Here is a 12835-nt window from a genome sequence, read left to right as displayed (position 1 = left end):
TTGACCTAAAACGGGAAAGGTTTATTCTGATTTCATGTCAGAAAGTGAGAAAAACCTGCAGATCTGTCTTTATAGAGAGCGGAAGGAAAAACCTGCAGATGTGTCTTTATAGAGAGCGGAGGGAAAAACCTGCAGATGTGACTTTATAGAGAGTGGAAGGAAAATCTTGCAAATGTGTCTGTATAGAGAGCAGAGGGAAAAACCTGCAGATGTGTCTGTATAGAGAGCGGAGGGAAAAACCTGCAGATGTGTCTTTATAGAGCGCGGAGGGATAAACCTGCAGATGTGTCTTTATAGAGAGCGGAGGGAAAAACCTGCAGATGTGTCTTTATAGAGAGCGGAGGGAAAAACCTACAGATGTGTCTTTATAGAGAGCAGAGGGAAAAACCTACAGATGTGTCTGTATAGAGCGCGGAGGGAAAAACCTGCAGATGTGTCTTTATAGAGAGCGGAGGGAAAAACCTGCAGATGTGTCTTTATAGAGAGCGGAGGGAAAAACCTACAGATGTGTCTTTATAGAGAGCAGAGGGAAAAACCTACAGATGTGTCTGTATAGAGCGCGGAGGGAAAAACCTGCAGATGTGTCTTTATAGAGAGCGGAGGGAAAAACCTGCAGATGTGTCTTTATAGAGAGCGGAGGGAAAAACCTACAGATGTGACTTTTTAGAGAGTGGAGGGAAAATCTTGCAGATGTGTCTTTATAGAGAGCGGAGGGAAAAACCTGCAGATGTGTCTTTATAGAGTGGATGGAAACTTCTGGTTTCATCTGTATATACAGTGCTTTGACAAAGTATTTATACCCCGTGTAGTGACTAGCATCACATTATGTGTAATTTCTTGTAAGTATAACTACAGATGTTTTGTGAAGGCCTCAGAGGTTTGTCTGGGAACATTAGGGATCAAACAGCATCATGAAAACCAAGGAACTCACCAGAGAGGTCAGGGATGAAGTGGAGAAGAGTGAAGCAGGGTTAGATTATAAACAAATAGCCCAAGCTCTGAACATCTCCTGGAGCACTATCAATCCTTCATCCAAAAATGGAAGGAGAATGGCACACCTGCAAACCTACCAAGACATGACCATCAACCTTAACTGACATCTTAAGAAGGAGGGCACTGATTAGAGGAGCAGCCAAGAGGCCCATGGTCACTCTGGAGGAGCTGCTGAGATCATAGCTCAGGTGGGAGAGTCTGTCCATAGGACAAACTCCACAAATCTAGCCATAAGAAGTCCTGCTTGCAGTTTGCAAAAAGCCATGTAGGGGACAGCGAGCATGTGGAGAAAGATGCTTAGCTCAGATGAGACCAAAGTAGACATTTTTGATGGATGGGTAATCCTGGTGGAAAACCTGTCAGAGGCTGCAAAAGACTTGACACTGGAGCATATGTTCACCTTCCAGCAGGACAATGACCCAAAATATCCTGCCAGAGCTACAATGGAGGGTTTAGATCAAAGCATATTCATGGGGACACGGCAATATGGCGCATGACGCAACACACTACAGCACAAGGGGTACACCGGGGACATGCTAACAATGGTTGACCCTAGCACTAGTGAAGGGAAAGATGGGACACCTCCTGCACTCCTAGTCAGTCCCTATACAGGTTCCCACAATTCGCCAAACAGGATACCTGAGATGCTGACAGACCTTGTAATAGCTCTGGCTAGTGAGCTGGCAGGTGAAGCATGTTAGCCCCATCGTTGCACTAATAAAACACCAAGGGAAGGAAAGACAGACAGAGGGAAACACAACAACAGACTGCTGCCATCAGCACCAGGACTGCAGCCTACACAGCAACTTGCAGAGAGGGCTCACCAGCTCCTTCCACCTCCAATGAATCAGAGAATAACTGGCACCCTCTACTGGAAGCAGAGGGTACATATAGGGACTGGGAGTTGTCCAAACCGGAAACACCTGAGATGGTAAGAAGACTACTTGCTTGCAAGTAATACAGACATTAACCCAAAGGAAATGGAATACATTTAATGTACAGAGTCTCAATGCAAAGAGACTCTGGCCCAGAACCTGACACTAAAGACCTAAATCCTATTGAGAATCTGTGACAAGACTTGTAAATTGCTGATCACAGACGTCTACATCCAATCTCTCTGAGATAGAGCAATTTTGCAAGGAAGAATGGACAAAAATTTCAGCCTCTAGATGTGCAAAGCTGGTAGAGACATCTCCCAAAAGACTTGCAGCAGTAACCGCAGCAAAAGGTGATCCTACAAAGTATTCATTCAGTGGGGCTGAATACAAATGCACGTCACATTTTTCAGACTATTTATAAAACTATTTATAAAACCATTGTCATTTCCTTTATATGCTATAAATACTCCCTACTTTGTGCCGGTATATCACATAAAATACCAACAAAATTAATTTACATTTGTAGATGTAATGGGAAAAACTGTGGAAAAGTTCCCGAGGTGTGAATACTTTTTCAAGGCACTGTATATATGAAGATCCTGAAATGTTTAAATTGTTGTTAGGCACTGCACTCTGTAACTCTTCCTGTCACTTGTCGGCTTGTGCTGCGCACACTCAGGGGCCGCGGTCATCTGATCATTATATTGCACAGTGCCATCCTCGTAGAGACAATATGCGGTGGATAGCGGTGCCCTCTGCTCGCTTTTTCTTCAGTAGATTGTTTCTGAGATGTAAGGAAAGTTGTTATGTTACTGGCGGTTTAGATGCCAGCTCCATTTTCTACTATTGTTTGCACTTTCCCAAGTATTCATTACTCTTTTTATTTCATGCTTCACTGTTTTTATATCTTTGTTGTTATGTGGAAACCATCCACTGACCTAAAGGTCACAAATCTGTTAATCACGTCTTGCTGTGACTAGGCTTTGGGCTCATTAACACCTAGACTAGACTCACACCTCCTGATCTGTACAGAAAACCTTTCAGGAATCTCATTATCATCACAGATTGGATTGCAATGACTGATAACCCTCTATATACAGTAGATAACACAGGACCCACCATTCACAATAGGTGATATCACAGCTAACCTCCTCCTGTACAATGACTGATAACCCTCTATATACAGTAGATAACTTAGGACCCACCATTCACAATAGGTGATATCACAGCTCACCTCCTCTTCTTGTACAATGACTGATAACATCTCTATATACAGTAGATAACACAGGATCCACTATACACAATATGTGATATCACAGCTCACCTCCTGCTCCTGAAAAATGACTGATAACACCTCTATATACAGTAGATCACACAGGATGCACTATACACAATACGTGATGTCACAGCTCACCTCCTCCCCCTCCTGTACAATGACTAATAACACTTCTATATATAGTAGATACCAGCGGATCCACCCTTCACAATAGGTGATATCACAGCTCACCTCCTGCTCCTGAAAAATGACTGATAACATCTCTATATGCAGTAAATAACACAGGATCCACCATACACAATAGGTGATGTCACATTTCACTTCCTCCCCCTCCTGTACAATGACTGATAACATCTCTATATACAGTAGATAGCACAGGACCCACCATACACAATACGTGATGTCACAGCTCACCTCCTCCCCCTCCTGTACAATGACTGATAACATCTGTATATACAGTAGGTAACACAGAATGCACCATTCAAAATATGTGATGTTCACAGCTCACCTCCTCCTCCTGTACAATGACATTTTCCCAGATTAGACTTGCTTACATTAGAAGCTAACATACTGCTTCTATATAAGACATAGGGTGTCAGTCAGTCTATTGCTGCTAATGTTCATGTGCAAGTCTTTAAAGGGGAACCTATCATTTCATTCCTGATTCGTAAATCACGGGCAGCATGAAGCAGAGGCTAGCTTCCAAAACTAAGGGAATGAGCCGCAGCATAAGTTGGTATACCTGTAATGCATTAACCGCATGTATCCGCTGTGGCTATTTCACAGACAAAACCCAAAAAACAATCAAATTGAGTATATACCCTATAGTAAATAAATAAGTAGACAGTAATAGTCCATGCTATTTTGATTAAAAAGGCATAAAAGCATTTCCATCACGACAAGGTGTACTGAGTCGGATTGGCCCTACTCTAGTGTTAAATCATCCTTAGTCACACTAGGGGAAGTGCCAAGCGAGCAGGGAAAGGGAAGGGAAGGAGACCCCTGCGCTTAGGGAAGGGGGAGATGTGACCCCTGACCAAACCTATTGCTGGTCTCTGGGGACCCTCACCACCCTAGATAGGTTCCGCACCTCTGTGCCGAGCCGCATACCTCACCCTAGATATCCCTGGTGCTGGACCCCAAATAGGGAATGGATGGGATGAGCTGTTCATCAACCCCTCTAAATACTATAGAAGACACAAGGGGGACACACAGGGGTAAAGCATGAACTACCTATCCACAGATGACAGGTAAAAGTTCAGCAAAGCTTCATCAACTACACCTCAGATGAGCACAAGCCACCTGCTTGCAACCAGAGCTAGAATGAACTGAATAATATCACCAGCACCAGTCAAGGGAAGAAAGGGGTAGTTAAACACCATGATAACGCTGATGATCAGCAGCTGGATGGAAGTCGAGCTCCTGCAGGGTCCAAAAGGGAGAGATGAAAATACAACAGGAAAGTTACCTATACCAATGAATAATGACAGCAGGAACAATAGAAAGTCAGGGAGTATTTTGTGCAGCCAAATGCTGTGAAACTACATGACTGTCTGTCACCCGTGATATCGTTTTCATCACAACAAGGTGTACTCAGTCGGACTGGCAATACTCTAGTGTTAAAACCTCACCCTTGTCTCTGCCGACCTCAATGTGAATAAGGCAGAGCAGGACCAGGACCCCGACTTTTCAGTCCCCTGTCCATGGGAAGCTATATAAATAAATGCCCAACTACAGTCCGTCCTGACAGCTTGATGCAGTGGGATGGATTTTATGCTCTTGTGATCAAAATAGCATTAACCAAGTACCCTATGTAATTTACATGTACTAGTAATTTATTTACTATAGGGTGTATGCTCAATTAGTTTATATGTATATACAGTGTGTCCACCCGTATCCTGTCCACCGCCAATAACTTGAGAACGGCGGCAGCTATAGGCATAGAAGTGGTGTCTAGGTATAGTAAAGTAGCCATGCGCTACGCAGTGAAACCACCTATAGCGCCACCTGGTGGAAAACAACAGAGTTAGCATTTTTATCTCGAAAACGGAACAAGATAGAGAAAAAAAAGTGAATTACAAAATTGTAGGGCATCATCAATTCAATACGAATCCACACCTTGCATACAGAAATGCTATGATTAGAACGTTTAAAACTCACAAGGCTGCGGACGTGAAGCGATACCTCATGGAGACCTTGCTACAAGTCATTGGGTATGGTGGCTGTGTGGAGTGGCCTCCACGCTCACCTGACCTGACCCCATTGGACTTCTTTCTGTGAGGTCACATCAAACAGCAGGTGTATGCGACCCCTTCACCAACATTGCAGGACCTACAACGACGTATCACAGATGCTTGTGCAAACGTGTCACCCACCATATTGCACAACGTGCAGCAAGATACAGTATGCTGTGCAGAGTCCAGATGTGCATTGCAGCTGACGGGGGCCACTGAGCATCAAAGTTAAATGAGCGCCATATGCGTGACCAGCATTCAATGTTTTGTTGGGGGACATGGGTTTCATATCATAGCATTTCTGTATGCAAGGTGTCAATTTGTATTGAATTGATGATGCCCTACAACTTTGTAATTCACTTTTTTTCTCTACCTTGTTCCGTTTTCGAGATAAAAATGCTAACTCCGTTGTTTTCCACCAGGTGGCGCTATAGGTGGTTTCATTGCGTAGCACATGGATACTTTACTATACCTAGACACCACTTCTATTCCTATAGCTGCCGCCGTTCTCAAGTTAATGGTGGTGGACACACTGTATATACTGTATATATATATAATATATATTAGCATATTAAAAATTTAAATGGAACAAAAGAAATATATAAAAAAAATGTGCAGGATTTTTTTTTACATATTTATATATACATAGTGATATATATTAGCAAATTAAAAAAAACAAACAAATGTAACAAACAAAAATGGATACATTTTTATGATGACCCCTTCCCTTCAATGTTTTTTTATCTGTGACACCCTGGTTGTCTCAAAACTACAACTCCTAGCAGGGTGTCAGTCATCCTCGGAGACCGTGTTGGATAAGTATGTTCTCCTTTAAGACGCAGCGCCCGTTGGGTGGTCATGATAAATACTCTTGTCCTTCTTGCCTTTACCCCATGCAATGATTTTCTTCACAGATGGAAAAAATTAGATTTTGTTTTAATTTGACATCTACGTCTTTCCAAAACTTTCTACGTCTCCTATTTGTGCCCTTGTTAATTTTGGCACGTGGCCGTTTACCAGGGCACCAATCCAGCGGCTCATTTATTTAATGTGAATTGAATATATAGAGGCAGCACATTATGTAATGAATGGGAAATAGGATAGTCCCAATCTGCGTGTGTAACTGATGAACTGCGGCTCTGGTTCCAAAGACAACGGCTTAGAATAAAATGTAATTCATTATATGGATGAGACAGAGACCCTGCTCCCATATGAATGTCGCCTGATTGTCGAGTGCCAACCCGGGCACACATGGGCAAGGAACCAATGTATGGGCAGGAGAAAAGCCTCCAATGATGAAGTGTCCCTCCGGGCACCACCAGAGGGAGCAAGGCACCATGGGCTCCTATCATTGACCTGGACGCGATATGCGAATTTGAAGTCTTCGAAACAAAGCAAATAAAATACAAGTTTCACATAAAACAAAAAGTCTTTTGGCCACTGTTTGCATCTAGATTTGGGAAGGGATGAAAAAAAAATATATTCTAAAATGCATTTGTGCTTCAGAGCAGAAATCACAAGGCAAGGAAGTAAGGCATCCATAGGTTGTTACACACTGTTGTATCCAGCAAGTGTTATTTCACGGACATGGGAGCAGCAATGTTATAGAATACAATATTCTGCATTTACGTGACCATGACGTACTCTACCCAAAAAAAATTGTGTTACTTACATATTTTTGTTTTAATTTTGCAATTTTTTTTTATTTTCCATGTCAAAACCTGTATTGAAAATGTAAAAAAAAAGTCCACTTTTTTTTTAATTCGAACTTCCTTTAATTTTAGTAAATTCACATGCACATTTGCAGCTATTTTTTTTTTTTAAATGGAAGCATCTAATGTGCGTGTGCAAATGTCATTGTGATGAGAGCTGTGTTGCGATTGTTGGATCCTGTGTTATCAGCTGTGCAGAGGCGTATAGCCAATGGAGGCTGACCACACAGCCGCTATGGGTCAGTGAGTCAGGGTAGCCCAGTGCCAGTGCCGTCACTGCCCCCCGCCCAACATTGCACTGTCAATTGTATCAGCATTGCAGATGCCGATACAGTTGAAAGCAAAGATGAAAGAGGGAGCGGTCAATACCTTACTCTATTATTCTCCCACTGTGTCTGCACCCTAACGTATCGCGATGACATCACTGCTGCGTGTCTGCTGTGCCCAGATATGTACAGAGCTGCAGAACACATGTCATGGGGGAAAGAACAGATGTGAGTATTTTTTATATATTCTTTTTCTCTTTTTAAATCAGAGAGCATACTAGTGGCCAGTGGCCAAAATACTATACGGGTGCATTATACTAAATGGAGGACTATGGAGGTGCATTATACTAAATGGAGGACTATGGGGGTGCATTATAATATATAGAGGAGTATGGGGATGCATTATATTAAATGGAGAACTATGGGGTACATTATACGAAATACAAGACTATGGAGTTCACATTATACTGTATGGAGGACTATGGGGGTGCATTATACTATATGGAGCACGATGGGAGTACATTATAATATATGGAGGACTATGGGGGTGCATTATAATATATGAAGGACTATTGGGGTGCATTATAATATATGAAGGACTATGGGGTGCATTATAATATATAGAAGACTATGGGGGTGCATTATACTATATGGAACACTATGGGGGTGCATTATACTATATGGAGCACTATGGGGGTGCATTATAATATATGGAGGACTATGGAGGTTCATTATACTAAATGGAGGACTATGGGGATGCATTATATTAAATGGAGGACTATGGGGTGCATTATACGAAATAGAGGACTATGGAGTTCGCATGATGCCTTATGGAGAACTATGGGGGTGCATTATACTATATGGAGCACGATGGGAGTACATTATAATATATGGAGGACTATGGGGGTGCATTATAATATATGAAGGACTATTGGGGTGCATTATAATATATGAAGGACTATGGGGTGCATTATAATATATAGAAGACTATGGGGGTGCATTATAGTATATGGAACACTATGGGGGTGCATTATACTATATGGAGCACTATGGGGTGCATTATAATATATGGAGGACTATGGAGGTTCATTATACTAAATGGAGGACTATGGGGGTGCATTATAATATATGGAGGACTATGGGGGTACATTATACTATATGGAACACATGGGGGTGCATTATACTATATGGAACACTATGGGGGTGCATTATACTATATGGAGCACTATGGAGGTGCATTATAATATATGGAGGACTATGGAGGTTCATTATACTAAATGGAGGACTATGGGGATGCATTATATTAAATGGAGGACTATGGGGTGCATTATACGAAATAGAGGACTATGGAGTTCGCATGATGCCTTATGGAGGACTATGGGTATGCATTATACTATATGGAGCACTATGGGAGTGCATTATAATATATGAAGGACTATGGGGGTGCATTATAAAATATGAAGGCCTACGGGGGTGCATTATAATATATAGAGGACTATGGGGGTGCATTATAATATATGCAGGACTATGATGGTGCATTATACTATATGGAGCACTATGGGGGTGCATTACAATATATAGGACTTTGGGGGTGTATTATAGTATATGGAACACTATGGGGGTGCATTATAATATACAGTGTGTCCACCCATATCCTCTCCACCGCCATTAACTTGAGAACGGCGGCAGCTATAGGCATAGAAGTGATGTCTAGTTATAGTAAAGTAGCCATGCTCTACGCAATGAAACCAACTATAGCGCCACCTGGTGGAAAACAATGGAGTTAGCATTTTTATCTCAAAAACAGAACGAGATAGAGAAAAAAAGTGAATTACAAAGTTGTAGGGCATCATCAATTCAATACGAATCAACACCTTGCATACAGAAATGCTATGATTAGAACGTGTAAAACTCACAAGGCTGCGGACGTGAAACGATACCTCATGGAGACCTACAAGTCATTGGGTATGGTGGCTGTGTGGAGTGGCCTCCGCTCACCTGACCTGACCCCATTGGACTTCTTTCTGTGGGGTCACATCAAACAGCAGGTGTATGCGACCCCTCCGCCAACATTGCAGGACCTACGACGACGTATCACAGATGCTTGTGCAAACGTGTCACCTACCATATTGCACACCGTGCAGCAAGATACAGTATGCTGTGCAGAGTCCAGATGTGCATTGCAGCTGACGGGGGCCACTCTGAGCATCAAAGTTAAATAAGCGCCATATGCGTGACCAGCATTCAATGTTTTTGGGGGGGTCATGGGTTTCATATCATAGCAATTCTGTATGCAAGGTGTCGATTCATATTGAATTGATGATGCCCTGCAACTTTGTAATTCACTTTTTTCTCTATTTCGTACCGTTTTCGAGATAAAAATGCTAACTCCGTTGTTTTCCACCAGGTGGCGCTATAGGTGGTTTCATTGCGTAGCGCATGGCTACTTTACTATACCTAGACACCACTTCTATGCCTATAGCTCCAGTTAATGGTGGTGGACAGGATATGGGTGGACACACTGTATAAAGGACTATGTATGGTGTATTAATATATGGGGACTATGAGGGTGAATTATACTATATGGAGGACAATGAGGGTGCATTATAATATATGGAAGACTATGGAGGTTCATTATACTATATGGAGGACTATGAGGGTGCATTATACTATATGGAGGACAATGGGGGTGCATTATAATATATGGAGGACTAGGAGGGTGCATTATACTATATGGAGGACAATGGGGGTGCATTATAATATATTGAGGACTATGATGGTGCATTATATTATATGGAGGACTATGGGGGTGCATTATAATATATGGAGGACTATGGGGGTGCATTATACTATATGTGGCTACTACTAGTCTCTTCTACAGGTGCAATTGGTATATTTATCTGGATAGTGGGAGGGTAAGTACACAAGCTTGGACTTTTTGTAGAAATCTTCCTCATTGAATGCACTGAAACCTTAGGAGCAATGCAATTCTATTGTCTGGTCGTATAAAATAAAAAACCCTCAGTATACTTACCTTTCCAATTGTCCGTCGATCCTGCACTAAAGCTTTCCCGCCTCCGCCGCTGACCTTGGCTCTTCCCTGTCCAGCCATGATGTATGGACACATGACCGCTGCAGAATGTGATTGGCTTCAGAAGTGAAATGTTGACACAACCTGTCATCTTTATAGACCCCCAAAACAACAATGTGGGAAGCAGGAAGGTAAATGGCCAATGAGCAAACTGTAAAGACAAAAAGGAGCGTCCTGGCAATTTTACGCATCTGTGGCGGTCTGGCTCCTGGCCTCACCCTACTGAATATGTCCATTTGGGGGTTTGGTTGATCCTTGCTTCTTTATGGATTGGGAACCCTTCAAATTTGCTGCAAAAAATCATTACAGACCCATCAAATCTGAGCCAGTTGGCATCGCTGCACCTCCTTTTCAGCTTTTTTCTGCATTACTGCTGACAGGTTTTTAGCTAAAATAGAGCGTGTAATTAAAAAAAAAAAAATAGTGATGAATCTAGGTCACATCACGCCCCAGGATAAACCTTACACCGCCCGGATGTGGAGTCCATTGTTCACCGACACGTCTTCTATTGATGAGGGGAGAGCGGAGTCTTATATCCACACATCATAGACATGCTTATGTCCTAGCAATAGAAAGGTAATGCCATCCAATCAGCTGCCAAATCCCAAGTTTTAGAGGCTCATTTTTTTTTGGCAAATAAAAGAAGTGATCTGATTGGCTCTTGTGGACAACTGCTCCTATTTTTCCTCACCACCACTTTTGGTAAATCTCCGCGTTGTCTCGCTTCTCTTGTGTTCGGCCTGTATCCTCCGTGCAGCTCTTACTCCATCATCTCTCTTTCCTGTTTTTCAGTTCTTTCTTTACCTTTCTTGCTATTTGATATCTTCCCCTTATATATCTGCCTTTTTTGTTTTATTTATCTGCTTTCTCTGTAAATTGTCTTATTTCTTTCTTTGTATGGCTTATATTTTTTACTCTTTTACTGTTGTAATATTTTGTCCTGTTTACTCACCTTTTTTCCTTGTTTTAGCCTTTTCTGTAGCTCTGTGCAACAATTCTTATTCACATGCGTTCCTCTTACCTTTTGCTATCTTACTTTTCCAGTCTCTTCCTTTCTCTCTCTTCCTGTGTCACTTTTATAGTCTTTTCCTCTTTCTGTCTTTCCAGTCTCTTTCCCTTAATATCTCTTCAGGTTTCACTTTTCCAGTCTCTTCCTCTTTCTCTCTCTATTCCTGTCTCACTTTTCTAGTCTCTTCCTCTTTCTCTCTCTATTCCTGTCTCACTTTTCTAGTCTCTTCCTTTTCTTTATCACTTTTCCAGTCTCTTCCTCTTTTTCTCTCTTCCTATCTCAGTTTTCTATTCTCTTCCCCTTTCTGTCTCTTCCGCTTCCACTTTTCCCACTCCTTCATTGTTATGTCTTTCTCCTTATCTCAGTCTTTTCTTCTATTTTCTCAGTTTAGCAGTACTTTCTCATCATACTTTTTTAGTCTCCTCTTTTATTTCTCTTTGTCTTTCTCTCTTCTTCCATCCTGTTCATTCTTCCTTCCTTCCCCCAGTCCTCACATTACCACTACTTTGTCTTTCTATCACACTTTTATTAGTTTTCTCTCATTATGTGTCTTTCTCTCTATTCCTGTCTCACTTTTCTAGTCTCTTTCTCTTTCTTTATCACTTTTCGAGTCTCTTCCTCTTTATATCTCTTCCTATCTAACTTTTCCAGTATCTTCCCCTATCTGTCTCTTCCCCTTTATGTCTCTTGCTATCTCACTTTTCCACTCTCCTCCCTGTTCTGGCCCTTCCTATCCCATTTTTCCAGTCTATTCCCCATTCTGTCTCTCCCTATCTCACTTTTCCTGTCTCTTCCCCTTTCTGTCTCTTCCGGTTCCACTTTTCCTACTCCTCTATTGCTATGTCTTTCTCCTTTTCTCAGTCTTTTCTTCTTTCTTTCTATTTCTCTTAGTTTATCAGTACTTTTTCTTCACTCTTTTTCAGTCTCTTCTTTTATTTCTCTTTGTCTTTCTCTCTTTTTCCATCCTTCTCATTCTTATTTCCTTTACCCAGTCCTCACATTACCACTACTTTCTCTTTCTATTATACTTTTTTTAGTTTCCTCTCATTATGTGTCTTTCTCTCTCCCCAATCTTTTTTCTTAACCTCTCTCATCACTTGCGCTTTACATTTCTAGCCTCTTCCTTCCTATCGCTGTCTTTTTTTTATCTACCTACTGTATCTCATTCCTTACTTTACAGGGACTTTCTTTTGCTTCGCTCATCTTTTCTATTTTCTGATTTTTCCTTTCCCTGTCTCTCCAGTTTCCCCTCTGCCTTCCTCACTAGTGCCCTCCCTGTGTTTTCCTCTCCCCTCTCTATCTCCCTTTTTGGCTAGATGAGTTACCTGTGTACACAAATAAATTGCTCTGGCATCCTCATCTCTGCTTGTCCCTTC

General features: G+C 41.8%; 1 protein-coding gene across 5 annotated transcripts in view; it reads left to right on the top strand.

The window, feature by feature from the left end:
• Window positions 1-12835, top strand: part of CTBP1 (C-terminal binding protein 1) — a 676340-nt gene that overhangs the window by 304365 nt on the left and 359140 nt on the right. The window lies entirely within an intron of this gene.

This window comes from Anomaloglossus baeobatrachus, chromosome 1 (genome assembly GCF_048569485.1).
Source record: "Anomaloglossus baeobatrachus isolate aAnoBae1 chromosome 1, aAnoBae1.hap1, whole genome shotgun sequence".
Classification (NCBI taxonomy): Eukaryota; Metazoa; Chordata; class Amphibia; order Anura; family Aromobatidae; genus Anomaloglossus; species Anomaloglossus baeobatrachus.
The sequence above is the reverse complement of the archived record's forward strand: the minus strand, read 5'-3'. Positions and strand labels throughout refer to the sequence as shown.